This window comes from Pleurodeles waltl, chromosome 3_1, assembly GCF_031143425.1.
Source record: "Pleurodeles waltl isolate 20211129_DDA chromosome 3_1, aPleWal1.hap1.20221129, whole genome shotgun sequence".
Taxonomy (NCBI): domain Eukaryota; kingdom Metazoa; phylum Chordata; class Amphibia; order Caudata; family Salamandridae; genus Pleurodeles; species Pleurodeles waltl.
Genome location: NC_090440.1, coordinates 660,332,411 through 660,348,467, shown reverse-complemented (window position 1 = coordinate 660,348,467; position 16,057 = coordinate 660,332,411).

Below are 16,057 nucleotides of genomic sequence, written 5' to 3'. Positions count from 1 at the left end.
GATGTGACTTAAAAATATTGACAAAACCAACTAACAGAACTACTTTGCTTTGTCAATGTTTTTTCCCATGTTGTATAGCAGCTCTGCTGATGTGTAGCATGATTGTAAGTAAAAAAAAGTGCTATAATGCAGCCAGCATTGACATCATCATAACATTTCTTCTTTTTACTTTCAGCCATGCTGCACAGCAGTCGTGCTGCAGTACAACATGGCTAAAAACAACACTGGCAAAGACAATAGATCTTGCTTATGTGCGACCTATTGGCTTGCCAATGGTTGCTGTGTTTATATTTTGGGAACTTGACAAAATAAAGCACTCACTCTGATGTGGTAGTTGTAGGTCTTCTGAGGCCCGGCAAGTCTACTGGGGAGTAAACGTTTCAAATGAGTTCCAACATTGCAGCCAATTTGAGAAAGTTCTGTAACATTGTCATGTGAAATGTCCTCTCCAGTTTTGCTGCCCATATGAATCTTCTGAAGCACCATGTGGTAGGTTCATGTATTCTTATGCCAATTAAAGATAAGAAGATGTACCACACTTGCAGCATCTCCCACAGTGAGGGTGGCTGCTCCGGCATTAAGGGGTGGAGTCGGGGCGATGGAAGGGTTGAGAACTTAAACTCGACTTGCACATGTGGCAGCGTGGCTTCAAGAAAATCAGTCTTCTTATCCATGCACAAACTGCCCCGCCTCAGGAGTTGACATCTAGCGCCACACAACCAACATGTAACAAACACTGTTGATGCTCCTCCCCAATGCAGATGACTTGCGTCAGTCTCCAAGTCCTTTTGAGGTTTTTTTTCAGTAACAAAAGTTTTGCAAGTGACAGCACTGTCTCAGGCAAGATGTAAAAAGTGGGTGATTCCATTATAGTCTGTGGAGGCATTTTGGGGCATATTTATGAATCCCTAGAGCTACCTTGCACCACATTTGCAGCATTTATTTTGACGCAAATGTGGCATTAAAGGGGCATTTCCGATGCACCATATTTACAAAGTGGTGCAATCAGGCGCAATAGTGGGGTTGATAACATGGTATGGCAATGCTACATCCATTGCTTCTCTCCCTGAGGAAAGCCAGCATCTCAACCATAAGCTGATACAGTGGGCTGTATTTGGGGTTGTATAACAAGTTTTCAGAAGTCCCACTGGCTAGACTGTTTCCTCTTCAGTTCTTAAATGAAAATGTACTTTATGTGAATTCCTGACAATCTGGTTCTAAGCTCTGTTCCCAAGTTGCACAACCTTGCTTTAAACTAACTGGAAGTCAAAGTTTGAAATCGTGAGGGTAAGTCGTCAGCTATTAAATTCTTATACTGTAGCAGTTGTCAATAACAAGGTTATTAGGGTAGTTTATTCAATAAAGGATTTATTCATTAGAGTTGGTTACTTTTAGGACCATGAAAACCTTCTCTGGAGACAATAAGGAAGAATCCTTTCCGAGGATGGCGCCGCTTTGACTTGCTTAGTGCCTCGATCACCTCATGATATTTCTAGGAGCATACTCTGCTTCAACACTATGGTTCCTACACTATTGGGCATAAGGTGTTCTTCTCTGGTATAAGGCAGAGGGAACTGTTTGCTCATTGTGTAGGCTTCTTGTTAGAGATCACACCAGTATCAGGGACCTCCCAAGCTTACATATGCTTTTGCTTTTCAATTCTTATTTAACTTGCAAATCCAGTTTCTCTTTAAACAAGCAATGTTGAGCTATTGGCTTCGCCAGTGCAGACCTATTGGTTTTGCCACTGGTTTTTGTTAATGCTATTCAGCAGTGGCAAATTGTATAAAAAAATGCATTTTGTCAATGCTGTGTAACATCTACTTAAAAAGTGTGAGGGTATATGCGTCATCACGAATGCACAAGTATGCATCATGACGCAGCCATGACCGAGCATCACCACGCAGCAGCTGTTTTATTTTTTGTTTTTATATACTGTTCCAAGTTGGCAGACATCCTTCTTGGAGCGGTAAATTAAAAATGTCTAACAAGTCTGCCAAAAATCTATTTTTTTATCCCCTTTGCTGCTAAGCCTTCTGCCTCTGCCAAGGTGGATCCTGGACAGCTATACATTTCGTATAGAAAGTTAGTTGAAATAAATAAATATTGAAATTGAGTTGAAAAAAAACAGCCATTTGTGTCTACGTTTTCATCTGTAACTTTTCCTAAGCATGGCAGATTTTTTAAAGCAACATACGGTTACATCTGTTGGACCCTTCTGTTTGCAGAGTTATATAGGGCTTGAATGTTCACCAAGAGCTTCACCTTGGAATGTTTTTTCATTGTGTATCGGGTATATAGCATTCATTTGGTAAATGTAAAGAGTGAAAAATAGGTATCAAGGAAACCTATGTATTTCCAAAATGGACACAAGGTATGGAGTTTAGAAGCAGTGGTTATTTGCACATCTCTGAATTTGTGGGTATCCATACTAGCATGTAAATTAGAGGGCATTTCTCAAAATGACTTCTTCCTCACACACTGTCTTATGTTTGGAAGCCACAGTTGCAGAGAAAGACAATTGGTAATTGCACTTGTTCTACTATTCTGTGTTCCCCCAACTCTCCTGATCACTTGTGTGGGTAGGCCTAGTGCCTGCGACAGGAACAGTCCAAAACGCAGCATGTACACATCACATTTTTCCACTGAAAACTGACCCTTTTTTTGCAATATGCTAAGCTGTGGTTTTTTAGCCCGAGCGTAGCCGGCACCTAGGGAAACCTAGAAAATCTGTACATGTTTTGAAAACTAGACACCCAGGGGAATCCAGGAAGGGGTGACTTGTGTGGCTCTCACCAGTTTCTGTCACTCAGAATCCCTTGCATATTTCAACATTTGTCTAGAAAAAAAATTTTCATGATATTTTTGTGGTAGAAAGTTCTGGAATCTGAGGGGAGCCAAAAACGTCCTTCCTCCCAGCATTCCCCCAAGTCTCCGGATATAAATAGTACCACACTTGCATTGATAGGCCTAGTGCCCGCAACAGGAAACGTCCCAAAACGCAACTTGGACACATTACATTTTTCCTCTGAAAACTGACCGAAGGGAGGGCTGGGTGGAAGGAACTTTATGGTTTATTTGTGTTTCTGGAAGAACATAGCACAGAAACGCAATGTAAATGTGATTTCAGCCACATTTTGAGGTTTGCAGGACACTGTGGGTAAGAAAACGTTTTGGGATCCACGAGAGGCACACTCTTTCTACTCCTCCTGGGTGTCTAGTTTGCGAACATATCTAGAGTTGGTAGATTTTTCCTAGACAAGAAGCAAGCACACTACCAAGTACTTCTGTGATGTCCCAAACACTCAAATTGTGAAAAAATGCCCTTAGGTTCTGTTAAAAAGACCCCACATCCACCAACCTCGTTGGTGGCATGCTTCACCAGTGACACATAGCATGTCAAGGGTGTGCTTCAACGCCTGATTACAGAGGAGCAGGTTTTTTTTTTCGTGAGTTGAATTCCCAACTGAGAGGGAAAGTGCAATAAAATTGTCTTGTGGTTACCACCAATATGACATGTTTTTAATTGTGGTAACCTTGGACAAAGGTTTAAAACAGTGATTTTCATAATTTGAATGTTTTGGACATGACAGGACTAAGGCCCATATTTATACTTTTTTAGCGCCGCATTTGCACTGCTTTTTGACGCAAAAGCAGCGCAAGCTTACAAAATACAATTGTATTTTGTAAGTTTGCAACGCTTTTGGGTCAAAAAATTACGCAAATGCGGCGCTAAAAAAGTATAAATATGGGCCTAAGAGACTTGGTAGTGTGCTCCCTTCTTGTGATTGTTGATAGTAATTTGGGAAGGTGAGTGAGCTCTATCTTCTGACTCTCTTTATTGGTACACACACATACTGGTTGGAGTTGGCACAAGGGTGAGTGATGGTTTAATATACAAAATGTTATTAACAAGAGATTTCACAAAAATGAAATGCACTGTTAATAATTGATAGGTCAAAAACTGAACCAATGACTCATAGCTCGTGAGCTGTAAAGCCACGCCAAGGCACCAACTGCTTTACAGTCCTCTTACACACCTTTCATATGTGACACACACATGCCGCCAGCCACAAGCCCAGCACATTACAACACTCACATCCACAGACAGCGTCAGTCAAGGGCCCATCACTTTCATATGCCCACATGCCTGACACAGCAATCACACAGTGTGTGGACTGGCGTTTGGCTGGTAATGTGTGTAATGACCAGCAGCAAGTCACTACTCACACACCACCAGGCAAGCACCAGCTCACCCACACTGCCAGCCAAGCGCCAGCTCACAGACACCATCAGCCAAGCGCCAGTCCACGCTTACCACCAGCCAAGTGACAGTCCACGCACACCGCCAGTCAGGCGCCATTCCACGCACACAGCCAGCCAGCACCAGTCCATGCACACCATCAGCAAAGTGCCATCTTAATTCCATACCCTGCCCTCTTTGCTAGGAATGTACTGCCTAAAAACCAAAAGGCCCTTGAACAGGACCATGGACTCATATACATCTATTTCTTTTCCTGGAACATTGATCTCTGAAAATCCATCTACAAAGTGATCAAGGACAGGCCGAATCTTAAAAAGACGGTCACAATCAGGGTGATCTTGTGGCAACACTGATGCACTATCAACGAAATGCAGTATCTGAAGCAGAATTAACTACCTATCATGACTCATGATTGCAAAAAATGTGGCCGTTGCCATCAAGGGACTGGCAGACCAATATGAAGATGGGGATGGCTTCTTTATCAAGCCTATCAAAAAGGTTAAACCAAGAACTCATCTAGATTTGTGGGAGTTCACCAGGTAGCTCTAGAGTGGGGCTTAAGTCTGACACTGTTGTCCCTGAAATACTGTTCAGCATACAAATTAGTTTTTGTTCAACAATCTCATCCACAAATACATTGTCCACAAACAAATGAAAGAAACTTATAGGAAAAAGTTTTCAGTATTCACTCCACACCCTGCGACACCAGTAAGGGTAGGCAACGCCGGCTGCACCATTTTTGGGGCAATCCAGAGTTCAACACTTCCAATGGGAAGCCTTTCAGCCCCAGGCTGCAATCCAGATGCCTCTTGCTGCACTATTAGCACATCAGTGTCCTCCTCTAAAACAAGTGCTTTCTCCGCACTGAGAGTGACTTCATTATCAGATGATTCCTCCAAGACAGAAAATTCACTGACAGAATCGTGCACTTCCTCCTTTACCTCAGATGCAGAGTCAGTATAATAATGATGGTTAGATGAAGATTAAAAAAAACTACCAACAACCTGCTGACCAGTAATCCTGCCGCCAGCCTAATCCTTACTAATAAAAGTAACTAGACAAATAAGTCAACAACAACCAACATTGTGTAAAATAAGTAATAAACAAAGTGTAGCTTTATCACAAAGACCTACATATTAAAAAATGATACCACTCATGTGCCAGAGGAAGCTAGACTGACCAGCACATAGTCTGCACAGACACTGCAACAACTATATCCCACTAAAAATGAAAAAGAAAAAAATTACACATAAGACAACACAATACACATTGTGCACAAATCCAAGGAGAATTTCACACACTATAAAAACAGAAGCAAAATATGCTGCTACTATCACACCATTTACAAAACACTCATTCATGCATGGCAATGATACTTATTTGGAGTAAACTGTACAAAAAAGGTTTTTCTTACCAAACACATGCAACTACACAAACTGCAGATCTACCAGTGTCGAAACCACAAGTAAGAGTCACAGCAAAGGAAATCAAAAACTTTGTACCAAAATAAAAAAGAGAAATACAACGTTACGATCACAAATGCAAATGAAGACAAAAAATAAAACAGTTAACTTGCATTCAATAAAAGTCCATGGTGTCTAGTGGCTGCTGCCCCCCTTGGGTGCAGATGGGCCTAAACATATGGCTGATCTGCCCCCAAGAGGGTCTGAAACAGCCAAAATGTTGCCCCCAAAAGGGGAGTGACCCTTGCCCAAGGGGCAGCTCCCCAACCACAAAAATCACCTACATTAACAAGTCACTGGTGTCTAGTGGCTTCTGACTCCTTGGGGACCGATGGGCCTAAATCATTTGGCTGATCTGCACACAAGGGGGGTCAGCAACAAGCAAAATATTCTTGCCAAAAAGGGGAGTGACTCTTGCCCAAGGGACTGCTTCCCAAACACAAAAATCAACTTTATAAATAAATCCCTGGTATTTTGTGGCTTTTGCCCTCCTTGGGGGCAGATGGGACTAAATCATATGGCAGATTTGACTCAAGTGGGGCAAAAACAGCCAAAATAGTCTCCTGCAAAAGGGGAGCAACCCTTGCCCATAGAATAACCTGTAGATAGTCAAGCTTGATAGTCTTCTCAGGGCACCATGAGTACCATTGCCAACCTTAACAGAGCGGATCTGAGGACTTTACTAAACCATAAAATCAGTGGTAGTGATAGGCGGTGTGTTCAAAGGGTAGGGACTTTATCAACCCAAGCTTATGACCTGCAGTTAGAATTCCTCACTCATGGGATGTAATTGCATTCCACAATCTCTATCACGCATGGGATTATGGGGGTAACCCACACTTGTGAGTAAAGGGTTGACACATGCTGATCTGTTCAGAGCAGCACACTATTAGCCTCTAACATCTAAGGGCATCACAGACCTTTTATTTCTTGATGCTTTGTGGCTGTACCTCACTTGTCCCTCTAAGGAGTTGAATGCCGACCACAAGGGCCATGCAACCAGTTAGCATAAGGGATCATTATTTTGTTATTGGAATTAACCATAAAAATCACACCAACAATTGAGAACAGCCATGCACCACGACCTACAGAATCAAAAACGAGTTGTCAATCTGTCAATCCTTTCATATCCGTCTGGGTGAGGTTTCCCATGCTACGTCATAATAAGCCACAAACTGCACTCCTGGTGGTGCCTTTCTTTCATTTTCTTTCAATTCCATCTTTGGCATCATACTCCTTTTGGAAGATGAAGACTTTGATTTCCTAGAAGCTGTTCGGCAGGTAATGAGATTATTGCCCTCCAGATTTCTAGTCGTCATTTAAATGGTAGCTGATTGTCTTCAAACCTTTGACTTTCCTTCTGATTAATGAAATGATTATTGGGAAAGGCTTTCCCTTTGTTTCATCTTCTGCCCGTCCAAGAATGTCACCTCATACAGCACAATACAAATACACCAGACCGTCCCTCTTAATCATAGCCCCAGTCCCGAAAAACAAGAACCTGGGCAACCTATTCTAATATTGTCCTCTGAAACATTCAGGCACCCACCCTGAACGTTCGCAATCTTTTAAAATTGAACACTTTGGACCCCATGACAGTCAGCATCAAGGGGGCATTGAAGGACCAACAAGTGGGCATCAAGTGGCAGGGTCTGGGACAGGTGGTAACTCACCTCGCAGTGAGCTACCAGGTTGACCCAAGAGCCAGTTAGAAGCTTTTTAACTTCAACAATATTAACATAAGCTGTTGGAGCTGGAATCATGTAGCTGCTGGTACTAGGCGTTCACCCTGAAGAATACTTATTTGTGGATTTAAAGTGTACTCATTCCACTTACATAATCTCATTTTCATCACTATATCCCTGAGTCAGGAACTGGTAATTTACTTGCCTTCTGCCTACCTTGGATGTGGTAGCCGTTTATCACACTCCCCCTCCAAAGTCAAACCTTGATTTCCCATTACAAATGATGACTATAATAGGCACAAAGTACCATCTATAGTTGATAAGGCAGATATCTGAATGTATTATAATCATCACGGTGACATGTGATTGGCAAACGTTTATCTAGAGTCACTAAAGAGGCAGGGCACGCCATGATAGGCCCTGGTCTCCTAAATGGATGCATCCTAGGAAGCCCGTTCTTAAAGATAAGTATTAGCTCCAGAAGTACCACAGTTATCCATGTAACAGATGAAGCAAGCAAAGTAAACATTAGTAATTTTATAAGCCAATTGAAGTTTCATTGTCCTGGCCATGTACACTTACACATGCATGACTTAATATTTAAGAAAAGCATACACTACTGTCAGGATTATCTAGTGAGCCACATCCATTAGCTGAGTAGTAAGGCACTCGGGATGGCAGGCTCTCGGTATGAATGACTGGGAGTTGGATGAGAAGCCAGATGCCTAGGATACCAGAAATGGCTAGGGGACACTTGCATTTCCTGTAGAAATCAAGCAGGTGACAAACAGGTTCCGAGCACACCTTCCCTACTAATGTGCAAGAAGGTAACTAGGATTTTTTGTAGTTAGCGTATCCTGGGTGACTAACAGGAATGTGAGAATGAATGTATTCAACTTCCTGAAGCACGAACTAGTAGATGATTTCAAGTAAACCCTCATCCAACCTCATAGCCTCGACATCTGGTTGTACCATGTATTCCAAAAGGAGACTCAGGAGACAGGCTAGGAACAGGGGACACTGGAGCTTGGACCTAGTTGTAGAGGGTTGGCAGGCAATTTCAAATATCAGTGTATGAAGAACACAGCTAGTGACAAGAACTAGTGTGAATTGCAGAATACATTGATCATCAACACTCCGAACAAACTCAGTGTCTCAAGGTTCATCCCAGAACTAAGTGTGTCTGATGGTCAGTCATTTGAAAGTCAACCATTCTGGAGTCCTCCAAGGGAACAGTTGGGGTTGCCGCTGGAAGCTCCATGTTCCAATATCAGAGCATGGTTGCCTGTTGCACGGCCTCCCATTGTGGTATTGAGGTACACTGCTGATGAGCCTGGCCAGCTAAAGGTGTTTGCCTGTGTGGAGCACATATCTATTTGAGGGGTCCCCTGGCTTCCAGCACGCCACCTGTGGTTACCCATTCCACAACCAGGGTGAGGAGGGCACTCTAGCCCCCTGAGTGCAGGTTCTCAGCTCTCACCACTTGTCTTCAAACTCTGATCTGGAAAAAGATACACTACCAAGGGCCTTGTGCAAAAGTGTACCCCACAGGGGGACAATGCATCCCAGGGTTCATCAGGCTCCCTATCCTGCATCCAACTATGATCTCTGATCACACCTGCTGAGTTTCTAAAAACTGTTGATGAGACCCAATTTGATAGGCTCTTGTTGATTGTTTGTGATTTGCATACTTTTTTACCTTTATTTGTGATGTTTTTCCTTCAACACGGGTTCACTGTTCCCAGACTCTTAGCTCTAAACTATCTAGTGCAACACCAAATTCTTGGTTGTGTCTCCCTGTATACATGCCTTTTGGTACTTAATAGTACTCTCTCAATGATCCTTATTTCAATTGCATGTGCTACAAAAAAGTACTTTTCATAGAATCTTTTGCAAATATTTTGATTTTGTTGAGCAATTACATGTGATTTGTTAATCTTTAAATCGGTATTTCATCCTATCCAAATCGCCATATCAAGCACTGATACTTTGCACCGTGGTGTATTTCAGGCAGGAACAAGTCCTTCATTAGGGTTTAATGAGTATTAACCGACAATACAAAAAAGTGCCATCACAGGACTGTTTTAATACATGAACCCCTTGGGTGCCCAGGATGAGGTGGTTCCATCCTCGGCCACGACACTCAGGTGCCAGGGACGTAACCATCTCGTCCTGGTACCGGCCCTCGGGGGAAGTGCTAGCGCTCCCCCCGAAGGCCTCACACCTCCCTCCCATGGGCAGGGATGTTAGGAGAATCGCTTCCCCTTCCACCCTACCTCCGCACCTCCCCAGTGACATCTGATGAAGTCAGTGTGTGATCGCGGGCTGACCTCATCAGAGGCCGCCACCATCGCGCTGGAAGCTCAGCTTCCAGCAAAGCAATTCTCTTCCGATCATCCTGGGGGAGGGAGCAGCCAAAGGCATCAAAGGAAAGGAAAGGTTTTTGCTTTGCTTTGATGCCTCTTTGAGCATTTCTGAAGCCTGATCTTGAAGTGTTTGGGCTGCAGAAATGCCCACTAGACACCATGGATGTTTTAAAACAATTTTTTTTTATTTATGCATAAGGGGGATGGTCCCTTTGGCATGGGCCGCTCCCCAGGGGGGCAATTTATTATTAGGCCTTTTATGTCTCTCCTGGGGCAGATCGGCCTATTTTAATAAGGCCAATCTGCTCCCAAGGGGGGCAGAACCCACTAGACACCAGGGATAATATTTGTTTTCATTTTTTACATGTGGGGAGTGACCCCTTAGGCAAGGGCTGCTGGGGGGGGCAAATTGTTTTTTGCCCATTTCTTCTCCCCGTTGGCAGATCGGCCTATTTTAATTAGGCCGATCTGCCCCCAATGGGGGCAGACACCACTTGGCACGAGGATTTTTTTTTTTTACAGATGGGGAACGACCCCTAAGGCAAGGGTCACTCCCATGGGGGGCAATTTTATTTTAGGCCATTTATGCCCACCTTTGGGCAAATCGGCCTATTTTTCCTAAGCCAATCTGTTCCCAAGGGCGGCAGAAACCACTAGACACCAGGGATTTTTTTTTGCACCAATTTCACGCAAGGGGAGCGACCTCTTAGGCAACGGTCACTCCACTGGGGGACAAATTTTTTTTAGCCCATTTTGAGGGCAGATCGGCCTGTTTTAATTAGGCTGATCTACCCCCAAGGGGGGCAGAAACCACTAGGCACCAGGGATTATTTTTTTTAACAGATGGGGAGCAACCCCTTAGGCAAGGGTTGTGTCAGAGTCACCAGATCCTCGGGGTCTGCGCACGCTCCCAACACATCCACCACAAGACAGCTCCAATACTCTGATTAGAATGTCATAGAATCTAAGAGAGTCCAAGTGGGGAAAAAGGGATTAGGTAGGGAACAGCTGGGAAGGAGACCTGTAGGAAGCAAAAGGTTAAAACACACAATATCAAGATTTTATCATATTAATCATTACTAGACTATGATTCTAAGCACTGTCATACTAGAAACATGGATAACTTAAATATGGACTAAATAGCTAGGCCTCAAGATGTCTGGTTACCTGTGAAGGAATCAAGAAGGATTAATACAACTGTTCAGTGAACCTCTCAATGAAATGTTACACATGGATTAGAAAACATCAGAACCTTCTAGAATTACGTTTTCAAATTTAAGGATAGTCTTTACATGAGGACAAGAAAATAATCTGAATGAATTCTATAACACCATAGGAATTGTACTTAAGGGACTTATTATGCACACACAATATAACATCAAGAATTCTAGCACTTTAGTTTCTTAGAATGCAGGAACATGAATTGCGCTCATTGCGGATTTCCACAAGAGTTTGTAAATGCCATGAAATGGTTGCGCACAATGAATAACATGAATTAAGCACAAGAAATGAATTGCGCGTCTTGCCGATTCGACTGCCACCATGTGAATGCAGTTAAATGATAACGCACAATGAATAACATGAATTAAGCACAAGAAATGAATTGCGCGACTTGCCGATTCGACTGCCACCATGTGAATGCTGTGAAATGGTAGCGCACAATGAATAACATGAATTACGCACAAGAAATTAATTGCGCGTCTTGCCGATTCGAATGCCACCATGTGAATGCCATGAAATGGTATTGCACTATGAGTAACATGAGTTCAGCATAAGAAATGAATCGTACGTCTTGCCGATTCGAATGTCACCACGTAAATGCCTGGAGATGGTAACACACAATGAATATCATGAATTAAGCACAAGAAATGAATCCCGCGTTTTGCCTATTCGAATGCTACCTTGCGAATGCCATGAAGTGGTAGCGCACACTGAATATTCATGAATTAAGCACAAGGAACGAATCGCGCGTCTTGCCAATTCGAAGGCCACCATGTGAATGCCATGAAATGGTAGCGCACAATGAATAACATGAATTCAGCACAAGAAATTAATCGCACGTCTTGCTGATTCGAATGCCACCATGTGAATGCTGTGAAATGGTAGCGCACAATGAATAACATGAATTACGTACAAAAAATGAATTGCGCATCTTGCCGATTCGAATGCCACCATGTGAATACCATGAAATGGTAGCGCACCATGAATAATATGAATTACGCACAAGAAACGAATCGCGCGTCTTGCCGATTCGAATGCCACCATGTGAATGCCATGAAATGGTAACGCACAATGAATATCAAGAGTTCTAAACGAGCAATGAATTGCGCGTCTTGCCGATTCGAATGTCAGCATGTAAATGCCATAAAACGCCAAGTGCACATTCACACGCACAAGAGCCAAAATGTTTTATCATGCAAATTAGGCCCAAGAACTCGAAAGCCTTCGAGAATGGGATCGGGGGCCCAGCAGTCCGTCTGATCAAGAGTCACCAACAAAAGTGAAAGGGCAAGGCCTGGAAGATCAAAGTAGGCCTCCGGAACAGGAGCTTAGGAAGTTGCTGCTGCTCTGCACCGGGACCTCTGAATGGTGAGCACGTGGAGCTGGGCTGGCTCCCTTATATAAAGTCTTGGTCCAGCCCACAAGCCACACCCAGGCATGCTGAAGGGAAAGCTTCTAGAAGGCCCTGGAAAGAGACCACACCCTGACACACTCTGAAAGCCTGCAGCAATACATTGCAAATGAACAGCATTTATAAGCACCTTGAAAATAAGTCTTCAGGATGAAACTCTGCAATGCAAAAGGTTAAACAACAGCATAACAGCACAATGCATAAATTACGTTATCTTGAAAGTGCTGGGTTTTTGCATTCTAGTCGCCCGTAGAGCGCGCACTGCCCTGATGTTGACAGGTTGCTCTCCAGTGTGGGGCAAATTGATTTTAATTTCTACTAGGTCGATCTGCCCCCGGGGGGGGGGAGCGGGCAGAAACCACTTAGGCACCAGGGATTGGAGTGTGTGTGTTTTGTTTGGGGGGGCAGCCCCTTGGGCAAGGGTTGCTCCCCATGGGGGCACATTACTGTTGGCCAATTCTGCCCCCGTGGGGGCAGAGTAGTCTATTTTAGTAAGGCCCATCTGCCTACCAGAGAACAGGGAAGATTTGTTTTAAAAAAAAGAGGGTGGGGATATAGCCATATCCCCACTCCAAATAAATTAGGACAAAGTTGTTCTGCCCACCGTTGGGCAGGTGCAGCAATTACCCCCAATTCACTCCCCGGGGGGGGGGGTAGAAAGCCTACTACATGCCAGGGAATAAAAAAAAAATGTGGTGGCTACCAACTAGTATGGGAATGGTTATGCCCCCACCCCAACTAAAGGGGGTAACAGTCTATCAGCTCTCACCCTGCACACTAAAACATCTTATACCGCGGCAAGTAAGAGGACATTTGATTATTTGGGGTTTTGGTTTTACATTTGGGCCATGATAGCTTGTCTAACTCTGAAAATCATTCCACTTGGAATGGTGAGGGCTGCACTTTTTGGACTTTGGGACGCTGCCATGTAGACAAATCTACGAGACCTAGACACATCTGAAAACTAAACATCTGGGTGAGTCTAGGGTGGTGTGCTTCACATGCACCCCGCACCATTTTCTTACCCACAATGCAAACCTCCAACCTCGCTTGAAATCTCTACTTTTTACCACATTTTTGTTATGGAACCTTTTGGAATCTGCAGGAAACCACAAAATTCCTACCACCCAACATTGTTGCATCTATACCAATAAAAATTCTGGCCCACTTGTCAGACTAAAAAAGTTTTTTTCCGAACTGCCCTTTTGGACCCGCTTTGGTTCCCCCTCATTTATGACATGTTTTTGGCTGTTCCTTGTCACAGGAACTCGGCCCACCTACACAAGTGAGGTAACATTTTTACTGGGAGACTGAGGGGGAACGTTGGGTGGTAGGAAATTTGTGCGGTGCGGTGATCCCACAGAAGTGTGGGAAAAATTTGATTTTTTAGCTAAATTTGAGGTTTGCTGAGGGTTTTGTGTAAGAAAACACTGGGGGATCCATGCAAGTCACACCTCCCTGGACTCCCTCGCGTGTCTAGATTTCAGAAATGTTTCTGTTTGCTAGATTTCCCTAGATGGCTGCTGAGCCCAGGGCAAAAAACACAGGCCCCCCCCGCAAAAATAGGTTGTTTTGTATTTGATCATTTTGATGTGTCCACGTAGTGTTTTGGGGCATTTCCTGTTGCGGGCACTAGTCCTACCCACACAAGTGAGGTACCATTTTTATCAGGCAACCTGGGGAAATGCTCGGTAGAAGGAAGTTTGTGGCTCCCCTCAGATTCCAGAACTTTGCAGCACCGAAATGTGAGGAAAAAGTGGGTTTTTTTGCAAAATTGTGAGGTTTGCTAAGGATTCTGGGTAACAGAACCTGGTGGGCGTGCCACAAGTTACCCCATCCTGGATTCCACTAGGTGTCTGTTTTTCAAAAATGCATAGGTTTCGTAGGTTAGCCCCAGGTGCCGGCTTAGCTAGATGCCAAAATCCACAGCTAGGCACTTTCCAAAAAACACGTCAGATTTCAATGTAAAAATTTGATGTGTCCATGTTACGTTTCCTGTCGCGGACATTAGACCTACCCACGCAAGTGAGGTACCATTTTTATTGGGAGACTTGGGGAAAAACGGAATAGAAGAACACGTGTTATTGCCCCTTGTCTTTCTCTACATTTTTTCCATCCAAATGTAAGAGTGTGTAAAAAAGAGGTCTATTTGAGAAACGCCCTGTCATTCACATGCTAGTATGGGGTCCCCGAAATTCAGAGATGGGCAAATAACCACTGCTTCTCAACTCCTTATCTTGTGCCCATTTTGGAAATACAAAGGTTTTCTTAATACCTATTTTTCACTCTTTTTATTTCACCAAATGAATTGCTATATACCTGGTATACAGTGAAAACCCATTTCAAGGTGCAGCTCATTTATTGGCTCTGGGTACCTAGGGTTCTTGATGAACCTACAAGCCCTATATATCCCCGCAACCAGAAAAGTCCAGCAGACGTAACAGTATACTGCTTTCAGAAATCTGCCATAGCTGGAAAAAGTTATAGAAGAAAACATGGACAGAAATGGCTCTTTTTTCACCTCAATTTCAATATTTTATTATTTTAGCAGCTACTTTCTGTAGGAAAACCTTGAAGGATCTACACATATGACCCCCTGCTGAATTCATAAGTTTGTCTACTTTTCAGAAATGTTTAGCTGTCTAGGATCCAGCATTGGTTTCACACCCATTTCTGGCGCTAACTGGAAGCAGGCTGAAAGCACAAACAAAAAGTAGAATGGGGTATGTCCCAGTAAAATGCCAAAATTGTGTTTAAAAATGTGCTTTTCTGATTCAAGCTTGCCTGTACCTGAAAGCTTGGAAGATGGTGATTCTAGCACCACAAACCCTTTGTTGGTGCCTTTTTCAGGGAAAAACCACAAGCTTTCTTCCACAGCCCCTTTTTTCCATTTATAAAATATATATATATATATAATTTCGCTGTATTTTGGCCAATTTCTTGGTCTCCTTCAGGGTAACCCACAAACTCTGAGTACCTCTAGAATCCATAGGATGTTGGTAAAAAAGGACACAAGTTTGGCGTGGGTAGCTTATGAGGACCAAAGGTTATGAGGGCCTAAGTGCGAACTGCCCTAAACAGCCAAAAAAAGGCCTGGCACTTGAGGGGGAAAGAGCCTGGCATCGAAGGGGTTAAATCACCTATCCTGATTCAGTCTTTTATAGCAGTATGCAAAACTTAATGAATTCCACAATGACACTCATTTGTCCAAAAATAAATCATCATACAAGTGTAAAAATATAGCCGCAAACAGAATCTAGCAATGGATATTTTACATTTCAAAAGACCTTGGGTGGGAAATATTTTCTTAGATTTTGTCCTCTAAAACTCAATTGTAGAAGGAGAATACAATTCTATATTGCCACCTGTCTGTTCTCTTATTGGAAAAGGCTATATTCCAAAGGAACCTAGTTTACGTGTACACTAAACACTGTTACCTCACCAGGAACCTCACGTGCTCAGGTCCCCGTTTACTCATCGGGCAAAGTTAGCTATGTAAATATGGATATAACTGAAGATGAATTTGGAGGTATATTTACTGCTTACCTGCTTGTCCGACGTGGGATGAGTTGACCCATGTTCCTTAATTTTCTTTCAAATGGCATTCCAAGTCCTGCTTAAATACATATTTGGGTCGGCCTTGCATT